This window comes from Panthera leo, chromosome C1 (genome assembly GCF_018350215.1).
Source record: "Panthera leo isolate Ple1 chromosome C1, P.leo_Ple1_pat1.1, whole genome shotgun sequence".
NCBI classification, from domain to species: domain Eukaryota; kingdom Metazoa; phylum Chordata; class Mammalia; order Carnivora; family Felidae; genus Panthera; species Panthera leo.
In genome coordinates this window covers 74,229,889-74,243,971 of record NC_056686.1, presented here as the reverse complement: position 1 = coordinate 74,243,971, position 14,083 = coordinate 74,229,889, and positions in this window count along the sequence as shown.

The following is a 14,083-nucleotide window of genomic DNA, read 5'->3' as shown; positions in this document are numbered from 1 at the left end:
AAGGAGGTATTTGGACCAGGAATGATTGACAGTGTCTGTAAGTACTTATTATGTCAAGGTTTCAGCTCGTCGATTGATGGGAAATGATGTATAATAAATTAGAATGATCACACATCATTTCCCATCGATTGAAATGCCAAATCCTTGACGGAGTAATGAGTTATGGCCAATACCACTCACTGTCTTAGGGGAGATTGATTGCATATCCTTTCATCGATGTGATCAAACAACTAAGAAATCCTAAGTACACATCTAGCTCCCCAATTTTACCATCGTTCCGGTGCAGAGCATGAAGTTAGTGTTGCCTCAGTGAGCATTGCACAATGCCATGTGGGTATTGAAGCAAGGGTATTCTTCATCATCTGATGCAGTGAGATCCTCACTCCCTGAAGAAATACAGATGCATCCTAAGTGCAGAGAGACTCAATGAAGCACCATTACCCACCCTAGCTACAACAAAACAAGATAGGAAGGCTCCCAGGTCTCTCCATAAGAGCAAAAAGGAGGAAGTTGTCAGTAAGCTCAATGGAATGAATGTTTAGTATTCTCATGTACCAGTGGGTGGGTGTTTTATCCTTTTTCTCTTGTGTCACTTATTCTCAGTATAATATGCTTTCTAAATCATTCCGGTGGGTGAGACCAATTCATGTTCCTCCCTGGTAAGAAAAGCAGTTCCTTCTCATCTCATAATTAAATACCAAAAACCACCAGCTGTGAAAAATTTTTGTTTATTTAGATAGCCAACCTGTCTGTTTTTTCCAGTGGAGGCGGAAGAACTGGCACAATGCATGAAATTCACATTCTTTGCTTCTCAGTCAACACTCAGTGAATATTTTTAAGGCATTTTTGGGGGCTTATAATGTCTTCATCGGCATTTTAGAGCTAAAATAAATAAAGATTCTTTGAAAACTTTATTAATTCAATAAATGTTTCTTGAGTAGCCACTTGTGCAAGACATTGTGATGACCTTAAAAATATTGGGAACCAATCCAACATGAAACTTTTGTCTCAGTTAAGAAACTATAAAAAACTTGCATGCTTAGAAAATACAAGCTGTTCCCCAGCTTCCTATGTAACCCCAAGCATTTGATTTCTTCATAGTTTGAAGGCCACAAGAGGGGAAACCCTAGAAGGGTACAAAATATTGTCTGTCTTGAGAGAGGCACTTTGTAGTCAAATTCTGGTTATTTAACTTTGTTTTAGAAGTCTAAAAATGTTGATATTCTTCTTAGTCTATCCAGAAAAGCTAATGTATAAAAAATAGGGTGTGTGTGTGTGTGTGTGTGTGTATGTGTAAAAAAACAAACAAGTAAGTAAGTAAATAAATAAATTAAATGTGTTAAAAAAATATTGTCTGCCTTATTAAGGTGCCATATACCCAAAGCCCAGACAAGTCCTGGCATGTTAGGCATTTAGTGAATATTGTTGAATGCATAAATGAATAAATGAATGAATGAGGTATTTGAGATTATAGATCCTTTTCAAACCGGTGACTTAATCCATGTTTTTAAAAATCTCCACTTTTATATTCACTTTTCCTTCCTTGATAGAATTATAGTGACCATTAGGATTATCTCCAATATGGTTACATCAAATTTAGCTATTAAAGGAGGACAGGAGTGGACAAGGAAAGCAAGCCAATATAACTGATTCCTGCTGTTTGCAGGCACCCTCTAGGGTGTTCTCATATTGCCTTACTTACAGGAACCCTGTGAAATAGGTATCATTCTCATTTTACAGATGTGAGGTCTGGAGAGGTTAAGTAACATTCTCAAGTTTACACGAATAATGAGTAGAATTGCTGAGAGTCCAACCAAACTTAAGACTACTGCTGACCTATTCTTGGGGTACCAGACTGCCAAAGGAGTCTCAGGTAGGCATCCAGAGCACCAGAGTAGGGTTATGGTTTTAGGATTCCAGTGAGAGACTCAAATAAGGTAGGGGGACATGGATAATGTAGGGTCCATCATGTCCTGTCCATGCAATGGAGACACAGAAACCACAGCTACATCTCAAATGATTCACTGAATGAAAAAATAGATGAGATTAATGAATACCCTATAAAACTTCCTAAGCTTTCAGGAAGGTTAAACACCACAAGCACAATACTTGACTCTCCATACCACTTACTCATGTCAGAAAAGAATGATTGATTATTCACTTGATTCACAGTTCATTCTGTAGTTACTATAGATGAATAATATATTTCCTGTCAGCAAACAGTCTGTAAGCAAGTATTTATAGGATGGTAATGTAAGTGCTAGTGGAGGTAAATGCAAAGTCCTATGGGAGAGTAACATGTGGACAAGTGAGATTTTGTTTGGGCTGGGACAGGACTGGAGGCAGTAGGGAAGACCATGTAGATTAGCTTGGATTGAACACACTACAAGGGGAATGGAGGAGGGAGGGTTCCTCTGAGAGGCAAGGAGGGAAGGATTCCAGGCAGAGGGAACAGAATGTGCAAAGGCATCGTAACATTTTTAGTAAACTGAATGGCATATTTAGGACACTGCAAAATGTATACTAAAATTTATGCCAGTATTTATGACTTCTTTTCTGGAAAAAACAGAATTAGGTTGGGAACATTGGGCTAGAATGAGCAGACTTTAATATGACACAATAATTTTTGTACTCGTGAGCGTTATTGCACATCCCCACACAACTGATTCAGTCACAGCTATTACGTGGTGCAGATGGAAACAGCTGATAGGATAGGATCATCTGGACCATAGTCATTAATTTATAAGTAATTTTAAAAAAGTACTTCTCTAATAATATTTGTATCAGGTTGTAAAGAGCCCTAAGGTTTAAGAGTGGAGTCATTGGCAATGAGGAAGAAAAAAGACCAATTTCATTGGCTTCCTCCTCTTATTCAAACAAGTGGAATGTTGTATCAAAATGCTATCATTAGATAAGCACAATATAAGGTAGTAGGAAAACACCCAAAATCTGTACCAAAGCAGACTGAGACCATTCCCATGTTGTCAGGATTCTCGATAGGGCATCATGGGTGGCCGTTTACCATTATGAATTCACTAGCAGACAATTCCCTGATTCTATCCTCAGGAAATCTAACCCTGGAAGAATTTGAAACATAATTTACATTTAATTGATTATACAAGCAATCTCTAAATTTGGGTAGAGTTGCACTCTAAATGTTTATTTAAACTTACTTGTTTGTGTTTAAAACACATTTTCCTATAGAAAGAATGCCATGTGTGATGGTTGGATTCGGGGCTGTCTATAAAGTCTTCTTGTGCACTTATCTGGAAACCAGAAATGTAAGAGTGATGGCAAATCTTATTTCAACTACACCTGTTACATCTAACATTGTTTCTACAAGCATATGTAATGAAGCTTTGCTTCTGAATACTCCTCAGCAATGATATCTCTCCTGGCAAGGGTCCCTTCTTATTGTGTACCCAAAGTTTATAGCTCTTTTCCTTTCTACATCTGCATAAAAATAGAAGCTCATGAGGTCATCCTCTTGCTACACATTTTATATTAAGGAAAAAAAAAGATAATAACCTTCTTGGGTAGTAGGAGCTGGTTCTTCCTCCACAGTTTATGTAAATGGGTTGTTTATAATCCAGAGAAAGCCCGTGCTGTTATGATGGTAATACACAGGGTCACAATGATGTGTGTTCTACCACCTCTACCTTTGGATTAGTCTGCTCAGTGTATCCATTCAATATATTCTTAAAGGCAGAAATTATAATATAACTGACAGTTGTATAGTGAGTGATTTGCAATATACAAAGTACATTCACAACATTTTTTCATTTGATGCCAACAATAGCCCTGTAAATTAGATGTTGTTATCCCATAATGGTGACTGAAACTCAGTGCTGTGAAGTAACATACCCAAAGACCCACCACTACTGGATGACAGAACCGTGATTCAGGCAGATCTTTTGATGCACACGTCCAGTGCTCTGTCTATGATATCAGACTGGCATGGAAAAATTTATATTGTCAAAAGACTAAAGGTTGAACACTCAAATCGAGTTAAAGCATTTGTACCAGTCTTTCTTTTAGAAAATGGAGAATCCTCCTCAGCATTAACTTGGGGTTTCTTTAAGTCCACCAATACCGAAACAATTGGATTTTCTGCCAAGAAACATTAAGGCTGATTTGACAAGAATGACGAGGCACTTTAGGAGTTGATTGACTGTTAGTACAAGGCTTTTAGAGCTTTCTAAAATTGCATCAACTATAAGTGAAAGAAATGGAAGTATCTACTTCGAGTTTCAAAGGAAAGCCTATGACATGAAGAACGAATGGTAGAATGGTCAAATATGAATACATTTATCCAATATTTCTTAGATCCCTAAGAAATATACAAGTTCATTTGGTTCTTCCACAACTTTATATGGTCCTCACACTCAGAGACCCACTGAGATCTAAATTGTTGAATGTGAAAAAATCATTTTGTGTTTACTGAAGGATTTTCAGAAGACCCTTTAGTTAATACTCTTATTGAATGTGTTTGGATATGTTTGTAACTCCATCTTGGAGCTTCCTATCTAAGGCAAATTTACCCTCCTGTCACCATACTGATAGGGTCTGGCAGTATCAGAGACCAACGGAAGATAAAATCTTTGAAGTTGACAGCACCTCTGCTGAAATCTTCAAGGTGAGTGGTAGAAACTTCCATAATGAATCTGTAGTTCTTGAGGATCCATGATGACAAGAATTATTTCAAAATTATTGCAGTTTTAAAGAAAAAAAAAGATAAGGTAGATTTTTCTCTCCATGTCTTTTTCAAAGAGCACACAGAACTATAGTGTAGGTTAGTATGATTTTTCACTGCTCTCCTGTTAAAGAAAGAAAAACAAACAAATAAAAGATAACAAACATTTTATCTTTTATATATGGTTTTCTTTAATATCACAAAATTCTGGCTTTTAAAATATTTTTTAAGAAAAACTTTAACTGTGGACTTTTCCTAATTTTTGCATTTAGTTAATGATCATTTATGTTAGAATCTTCTCTATCCTGTTTAGTAATGAAATCCCAACAAGAATATATTGTCTTCTAATCCTCACTTTGTTGCAATAATATGAGCCATTGACAAGCTTAGTGTTGGAAAAAATAATCAAGAAATAACAAGGCTCAGGGTTAGGGAAAATAATCAAGTAAATGGTCAACTATTTAAATAGACTTACCTATAGATAAACCCACTTTGATTTCCAAATTGTAGCACATTTATGATGCTAAGGCATTTGGTGGTATGAAAACAGATTTTTTTAACTGCCCTTACTGAGATTAAGAGAAATGCAACTGGTGCTTAAGGTATAGATGACTAATTTTATATGAACAGGCCCACATTAATTAAGCAATTGTGACAGTTGAAACCAGTGGTGACATTCTAGACTTCACTAAATATTTTCCAACTTTTAGAAGATAAAGTTCACCAAGCATCACCCATGCAAATCTAGAACCCAACTATCAATGTTCAAACTTCAGTAGCCTAAAAAAGTAATGGTTTAAAGTTCTGATCCAACAATCATTTGAAATTTCTCTCCTATGGTAGGGCATAACTAGAAGGTAGAGCAGGGTTTCTTAAAGCTGTGCTGTTGACATTTGGGGCCACATAATTCTTTGTTGTGGGGGTTGTCCTAGGCATTGTAGGATGTTTAGCAGCATCTCCAGCTTCTACCCACTAGTGGTAGCTTCTTCTCCCAAGTTGTAAGAACCAAAAATTTCTCCCAACATTGTAAGAACCAAAAATTTCTCCCAACATTGTCAGATGTCCCCTGAGTGGGTGGTAGGGTGGTGGGGAAGAAAGGGTGGCACAAAATTATGCCTGGTTAAGAACCATTGGGGTGGAAACAGGCTTCTAGGGTTCCACTCCTTTTTTAGCTTATGTAGATATTAAATTTGAAGGTGACTGAGCTTAATGACATGTCCTAAATCACACTATTGAGTAGGAGCAGAGGTGGAACTCAAACCCAGATCTTATTATTTCTATAGTGTTCTTCCCTTTGCAACATATTATCATTGAATATTGCTTATGGAAGGAATATTCCACTGACCCATGAACACTAAAGTGGGTCAAGATCCAAGCACATCCTGAGATCATTGAGATGACAGTCATCTGACTTGAGTAAGAAGGAACATATTATTTATATGAATGAGATAGAAATAATCAAAAAGCTCTATTTGCTGTTGCGATTCAATCTCGCAGATACTTTGGGTGATGATACCAAATGAGATCAAACTACTCAGGCAGTATGTCTGAAGTTGTAATTGCAGTGAGATCAATCTGTGCAAGTCTCTTGCCTTCTACAACCTTATTTAAGATAGGTATGTATTGCAAGTGTTCTGACACTTTAATATTTTATAACTGAGGCTAGACAAAATGTGCCTGGCAGGAACAATAGCTAAAATCTGAGTTAACAACCCAGGACTACTCATTATGCTGGAAATATGTGCTTATGTTGTGACAGTGGCTGTCATCTTGGGTTGGCCCCATTAGCCACCTCTGGTCCATCAAGGCAATAATGGAAGCCATTCTCTTCCTCTAACAAGAGATGGCCATGAAAGTACACTGCTGCACGGCCAGCTGTTTGAGGAACCTGAAGAGGGTGAAAAGGGTGAAAACAGATGGGATATATTTTGCATTTTCTACTCAGATATGAATATGTACATGTGATATATTAGGGCATCTCTCCCACACATGTCCCTCTCTTCTTGGTTAACATGATGTTAACCACTTATAACTGTCATATATCAACTTTATCCAAAAGCTATATATGCTCTTTGTTTCTTAGATTCACTCCCTTCTTTACACCACTTTTTACTGAACTGTTTGGTTGAAACGGTGACGACATTTTATAACTTAAGCTGCATGGAAGCTACCTTGGGTGAAGGGAACATGTGTTTGAAACAAAGTTTATAGTATATGGTTTGTTAAAAATCCTACTGGGCTTCAATTGAGGGAAGATTTTACATAGTGAAAAGAGTTTAGATTGTCCTGGTGCCAGATTTTTAAAATATCGCATGTAATAAATATATGTTCATTTTTGTTGTGTTGGAAAATATAGCAAGAAAATAAATAAATAAGAAAATTATCATTCTACATAGTCTCATCACATGGAGATTATATCTTAATGTTTTTCCTCTGTCTCTCTTTATCTCACACACACGTATATGTCTGTATATGGATATGTATATACATACATATGTATATATTCGGGACTACATGTAAAACACTAGTTGCTACTATTTCCATACTGTTACAAGTATTTTCTCTTGTTCTTGATTTTTTAGAAATATATTCTAATTGTATGGATGTGCTCTAACTTACTTAACTATTCTTTATTTTCTTGTTATTAAACTTTGTTTCCAATTTTATTTGGTATTTTAATATAAAAGCAAAATAATATATAATACAATAACAAATTAATAATACAACTGATTTTGTAACTTTATTCTTCCTAGTTTATTATTTCCTAGATGTCAAATGCTGGGTAAAACACCATAAACATTTATAGTGCTCCTACTACATAGTGCCAGCTTGACCTCCCAGTAGATTTGTCCATTTAAATTTTCACTAGAAATTTATGAGGAGATTTTTGATTTAAATAAAAATGTAATTGCTGAATTGAAGTCAACGTTAAAGAACTCCAGAATTTCTGTATCTGGATTCCTCCCTGTTTTTGGCACTATAGATGTCTTCTTTAAAGTTAACTGCTTTTAATGAGTATACATGGATCAAAATTAAAAGAATTTTCCATGGGCTACCAAAATAGTTTCCAATTTAAAAATAATAAAGTCATTAAAGATATATAAAACATCAAATATGAAAGGGCATTGGAAATCCTCTCAACTTTCTGTTTTATTCAAAATTTAGTCATTTGTTAAGCAACTATTTTATGTCAGCACTGTAATCTTAACTCTAGTTGGGAACACATGCAAAGTGCATAATTAACTGTAATACAATTCTATAACTACTAAAGAAGGTAATGGGCAAAATGCAATGGAAACATATATGGAGGTAGAGGGATGTTTAATTTTTCTCTGGAAGATAGGGCCAGAAAAACCTTTGCAGAAGAGGTGATTCCCAAAGAATTTTTTTCTTTTTCAGGAGAGACAAAAAAAGGGTTTCTGGGACAGAGTAGCATTAAACAGATGCAAGAGATGAAATTATATAGCCTTCTTCAGACAACACTGGTAGTATTGTATGTAGTGAAGTATGGCTGAAACAGAGAAGGCTGCACATGTAGTGTTAAAGTCGAGTTTTCCGTGCCACATTAAGAAGTTTTGACTTATTCTGTAGTCTAAGAGTAGCCATTGAAGAGTTTTCAGCAGGGGACTTGAGTCTTTCCGTATTTTTATTCAAACTAAAAGAGACTGGAAGCAAGATGTGTAACCATTAGCATTGTCTAGATGAGATGTTAAGAGATTGAACCATATCAAGTGTTGGAAAGACCACATGAGAGGCCAGGGTAAAATATGTATCCCACAATCAACTAATCAACGAGTATTGATTGAATGCAAGCTAGGTGTCAGTCCTTTGGTGGTGGAGATTCAGAGAAGTGTAAGATGTGTGAATGTGTGTGTATGTATATGTGTATGTGTGTGCATGTGTGTGTGTGTATGTATATACTACATATATATACTGATGATTACAAACACTATGGTCATGAGAGTAGGGGGAAGGAAGTGTTTTTAGTAAGGATGACACAGAAGCAGCTACATGAAAGATGAGAGAAGAAGCCAGCCATGTGAGGAGCCAGAGTTCCCTCACTTGGAGAAGGGATGAAAAGAGAAAAGGCCTGCGGTGAAGAACTTTCTAAGGTAGAACAGATAACTAATTGGAAAGGCTTATAGTAGAGGGGATAATCATAAAGACTTTAGAGTCAGACACCCTTGACTACAAATCTAGGCTCTGCAGCTTAACCTACTAAGCTTCAGCTTCCCCTATAAAATGAGAATAATAATGCACCCATTATGGGACTAGTGTAATGATTATGTGAAATAATGTATATAAGATTTAGCACATTGACTTCAGATTGTAAAAGCTCGATGGAAAGTATTTGCCATTATCATCATCATCGTCATTGTCGTCATCATCAAGATGAATAGAGAGAAGTTGTACCCTTAAAGTTTCGATCTTAGGTGACTAAGAAGTGAGATGGACAACCCAGAAAAGGAACATATTGAGGTATTCAGATAGTGAATCTGTTTTGAGGGACCTATTGGAAATCCAGTGGACATTTGGATCTAGAGGTCAGAAAAGAGGCTGGCATCTAAGGTGCATCAAGTCACTGGCTTTGCCCAATAAGAATAAAAGTAAAGATCAAGGTGAGAAATCTTGATCATCTCTTTGAGGGTAATCATCTCTTTTAGAAATTTCTAATTGTTTGAAAAAAATATCTTTAATGGTATTTCATCTACCTACAATTTATATCCATTGGCTCTGGTCAAACTTCTTTGGAAATATGCAGAGTAAGAACAGTTAACTATTCCAAATCAAAGCCTTTCATAAATTTGGAAAAGGGTGTTCTTGACTGACCAGTCTTTATCTGGGAAAAATGTTTACAAATATTTCAGTCTTTCTTCAGATATTGGGGTTTTTATATCCTCTCCTCATTCTAATGGTTTTTGGGTGCAATTCAGCTTGTTCTTGCAAATCTGATATTCCAAATGTGATTTGACCACCATGTTAGTTTCCACCTATTATTTTTGTCTGTCAGGTCCTTATTACCTTGATTCTGTCATCTAGCATATTAGTGATTCCTGCCAGCTTTATCATATACCAATTTGATGAGTACGATTTTTAAATCTCTTTCAAAGTCCTAGAACTATTCCTGCTGTTGACTAGTAGGTGGACATAAAACCCTTGGCTTCATTTAAGAGGGGAAAACTGTTGTGCTGGAAAGTTAGACTTTAAAGGGTTGAGTGAGAGTGATCGTAGAGAAGCCAAAAGGAACTAAAGACAGGAGATGGGATAAAAATTATTTAATATAGAAGATGGGAGCTATAAAATCTTGGGATGCTTTGGTCGGAGTTATTTGGAGCCACTTCTATAATTTATCCCTGATGATAATGATAATGATCATGGTAATAATAATAATAATAATAATAACAATAATAATATCATAACAACAAATAGTTTACTGGGCACTTATGTCAGACACTCAGATAAGTTCTGAGAGTCACTAATTCTTAGAAAACTTATGAGGCAGCATTATTACTCTTCATGCCTTTTCTCAAATGGGGAAATTGAGCTTTACAGTAAATAAATAATGTGCCCAGAGTCACAAAAACAGAAAATGAATGGATATGGGATTTAAATCCCGGCAATCCAATTATAAAGACACCATATTATACCACTCTGTTTTATGACTAATGGTCATCACTTTTCATCTATGTCACTTTCAATGCCACTCACCTTTATTTTAAGGATTTTTTTTCCCCACAAAGAAACAAAGATAATATTACTGGATGCATAAAAGTGATTAGAAAAGAAAGCTAAGTCAAGATAGGGATTCTGTGCAGCTGGCCAGGCTCACTTCCTAGCTAAGTCATTCTTTTATCATACCAATCTCCCCATGAACATGAGTAAAAAAATTTTAAAAGTAACTACTTCATGAACCTTCAGAATAAGTTTTGAATAGTAAAAATTAAATACATAAATACCAAGGAATTAATGTCTCCATTTTTGGGGAAAAGGAAGAAATTTAAATTACAAAGATTCTTACCTTACAAAATTCTTTTTAGGCCTCATGTTTATGTATTAAAGTTCAGGTTGCTGATGCAAAATCACTAGTGCCTCCATTGGCTCTCAAATGTGAATAGAGGATATAACCAACTAACAAATATTTCATTTGGTTGTATTAGTAGAACCCGAAAAACACTCAACTAGAAGATTTAGTGTTCAGATGGATCTATTGATATATTTACGTGAGTTAACCCACAAAATTTAGAAGCAAGTTTTGTAAAGGTAAATTGGAGAAACCAGAAACTTCTATGCATGCAGATAATTAAATGTATATATACCTTATAGATGTTAGTACTTAAATTAGAGAGACTTTTCCAAGATATTTTCAGATGTACGCCATATTTAGTTGAACAAGGGGAGAAGCAAGTCATGATCCAGTGCTTTTCGTTTCAGAAGCTCTGGTGAACTGAAGAGACTACGACATTGAAAATGCACACCTAAAAACTTCTAGGTGGAATTTAAATAACTTCATTATTTTACCTTTCTCTTCAAACCACCCCCAAATATTCTGACTATACTGTGGACCAATCACTTGACCGATTTTCTATATAATGAAAGTCATATGCCTTCAAAACTGTTTGTAAGGGGAATGCTTCTGAGATCCCTTCCCAGCTGTATCTTTTTATACTTGTGTAATTTAAAAATGACCAGGCAGAAGTTTTTCTCTTTTCTTTAAATTGCTTTGCCAAGTTTCAGCTTTGAGCACATTTTTATGACTGATTTATTAAATCTGGAAACTAGAAGTTTATAATGGAAATTCTCATAAAGCCTTAACTCTAGCAATGCTAGCAGGTACTCTGAAGAATGGGAGCCCTGACGGACCCTCAGCCGAGGCATTGCTGAAACACAACCTGAGGAATTTGGTCAAGTGTTCATTTATTTATTTTTAGGTGAATAATCTCCAACCATTCTAGCAGAAATTCTTGTTCTGTTGACAAAAAGGAATCATATAGTAGTGTGGCTATGAATCATACCTTCTGTTGTCATTATTAATTTTAAGGACACATTCAAAGAAGCTTCCTCCATAACATTGTACCATGGGAAAGAAAAAAAAAGTGTGCTTATCTTTTAGGCTGACTGAGGAGATTTATTGCAAATAAAATAATTCCAAATTGACTAAGGAGATTTATTGGAAATGAAATTATTAGAAATCCCTGTTCCTTTTTAAGATATTTAGAAATTATACCTAAGTGGAACATTTTTGCTTTAGTTTCAGAAATACAAACTTCTGGCATTGCTCATCATTAGAATTTTTCCCTGCAGGCTTTGGCTTTATTAGCAGCTTAAGAGTATATTTAGCACTGTCATATGTGAAATCTCTTCACTCTGTTAAACTAATATGGGATAAAATGTCTTTTTTTACAGTGTTACTCATTCATTATATAAAAATGAAAGCAACTACTTCAGTGTGGATCCAGAGCTACTAACTATTTTTATGACAAAAGCGAGGTGACAATACATATCCCGTAGGCACATGAGAGTATTATATAAGAGTCATTAGTATAATTGATATCCATAGAAAGAGTGTTTTATCCAACATGATTAAAATGTGCAATACATTATGTAGGTTCCAGCGTTCCAGCTGCTATGTTGTAATCTTTCCTTTGATAGATATCTAGTGAAAAATAAAATTATCCTCGTTAAAAAGATAATCTTCTACTACTTAAGGCTGTGAGAATGTGAGACAGTTGCATGCCATGTGCTTCAACCATTTACATGCAATTTTTGCCTGTGCGTTGTGCTTTGTTGTGGATTCTTGGATCACAAATAGGAAAAAAAAAAGACAAATAGAAAAGGCCTCTTTAAGAGAAGACTTCGTTCCTAGTAGACTACAGAAAAGCCTGGGTTATAATTCCATGCCTATGTCTGAAATTCTCCTTGTTGGATCCACCTTTAAATGATTCTAGGAGTGGGCCAATCAGAAAAACAAAGCAGAGAGCTTAAAATTTTCACTTGGGTTCAAGTTGAGAGTAACTTCTTAATGGCAAATGACCCAAATAATTATTTTAAAAGGGTGTTTCTCAATGCGATATATGTACTGATTGATTCATTCAACTCGGAAGTATTTATCTATTACCTATACTAAGTGCTTAGTCAGGTGCTGGGGACCCATAGAAATACAAATCCAGGAATTCCATTTCATTATTTATTTACTTATTTACTTTCTTAAATTAAAAAAAATTTTTAACGTTTATTTATTTTTGAGAGACAGAGACAGAGTGTTAGCGGGGGGAGGGGCAGAGAGAGAGAGGGACACACAGAGTCCGAAGCAGGCTCCAGGCTTTGAGATATCAGCACACAGCCCGAGGTGGGGTTGGAACTCATGGAACAGTGAGATCATGACCTGAGCCAAAGTCGGACGCTCAACCAACTGAGCCACACAGTCACCCTCATGAATTCTATTTTAAATAGTGAATCAAGGAAGGAAAAACAGGGGGATATTAAGCAAGTCTTGTTTTCCCTGATAAGTTACCAGCGCCTTGCATTATTGAGTTATAAAGGTGGAAAGACAGATAATATTGTGTCGACATAATGTTCATCTCAAAGAAGTGAAAGCAGATTATATACACTACTACCCCAACCCCTGTAGTAGTATCTCTGAGTTACTGTCACTTTTCCCCCTTTTGCATACATGTGTGATAATAGCAATACTAAAAGCTGGGAAAAAAGGTCACATGCTGGGGATAATGCAGCATATCCACTAAAAGAGAGTCAGTGGCTAAGGAAGCAACAGATCTCATTCTCAAGTAAGTGCCCTATGTGCTGGGGCAAAGAGGTCTGTTGGAGGCTATTCTGATAATCGAAGTCCCACTTTCTTCCCTTCAACTGACCTACCATGTTGTTGAGAGGAACAAGTGAAATAAAACATGTGAAATTTCTTTGTAAACAATCCATAAAGCGCTTCTTAGATTTGCGACACTGTTTAAAATTTTGTCGCCTACCTTCTGTGAGTTGTCGGCCTTATCTATAAATAGAGGATGGCATTTTTGCTGCCCATCTAAGTTACAAATGTGTTTCAAGTGGGATGGGAATCCATCGATTTTAAGGATCCTGGATATCAAGAAGTATTGAAATGATTAATATATGAAAATTGTGTAAGTAAATGAGGTGCTTAGCAGTCCCACGGTCTTGCCTATCTTTGATACTATAGTGTAGGGAGTAAGGTATCGGTGTCTGAAAAGGTAAATTATCCTTTAAGGACAGGACAGTGAAAAATAAGAGGCAATATTAGATTAACCACATACCTAGGTACAAACTTTCTAGGATGAAATAATGATGGACCAAAATGTGTACTAGGGAGATTGATTTATCTTTACCTGCTCCTCATTTGTCTGTATGTGACAGAATGCT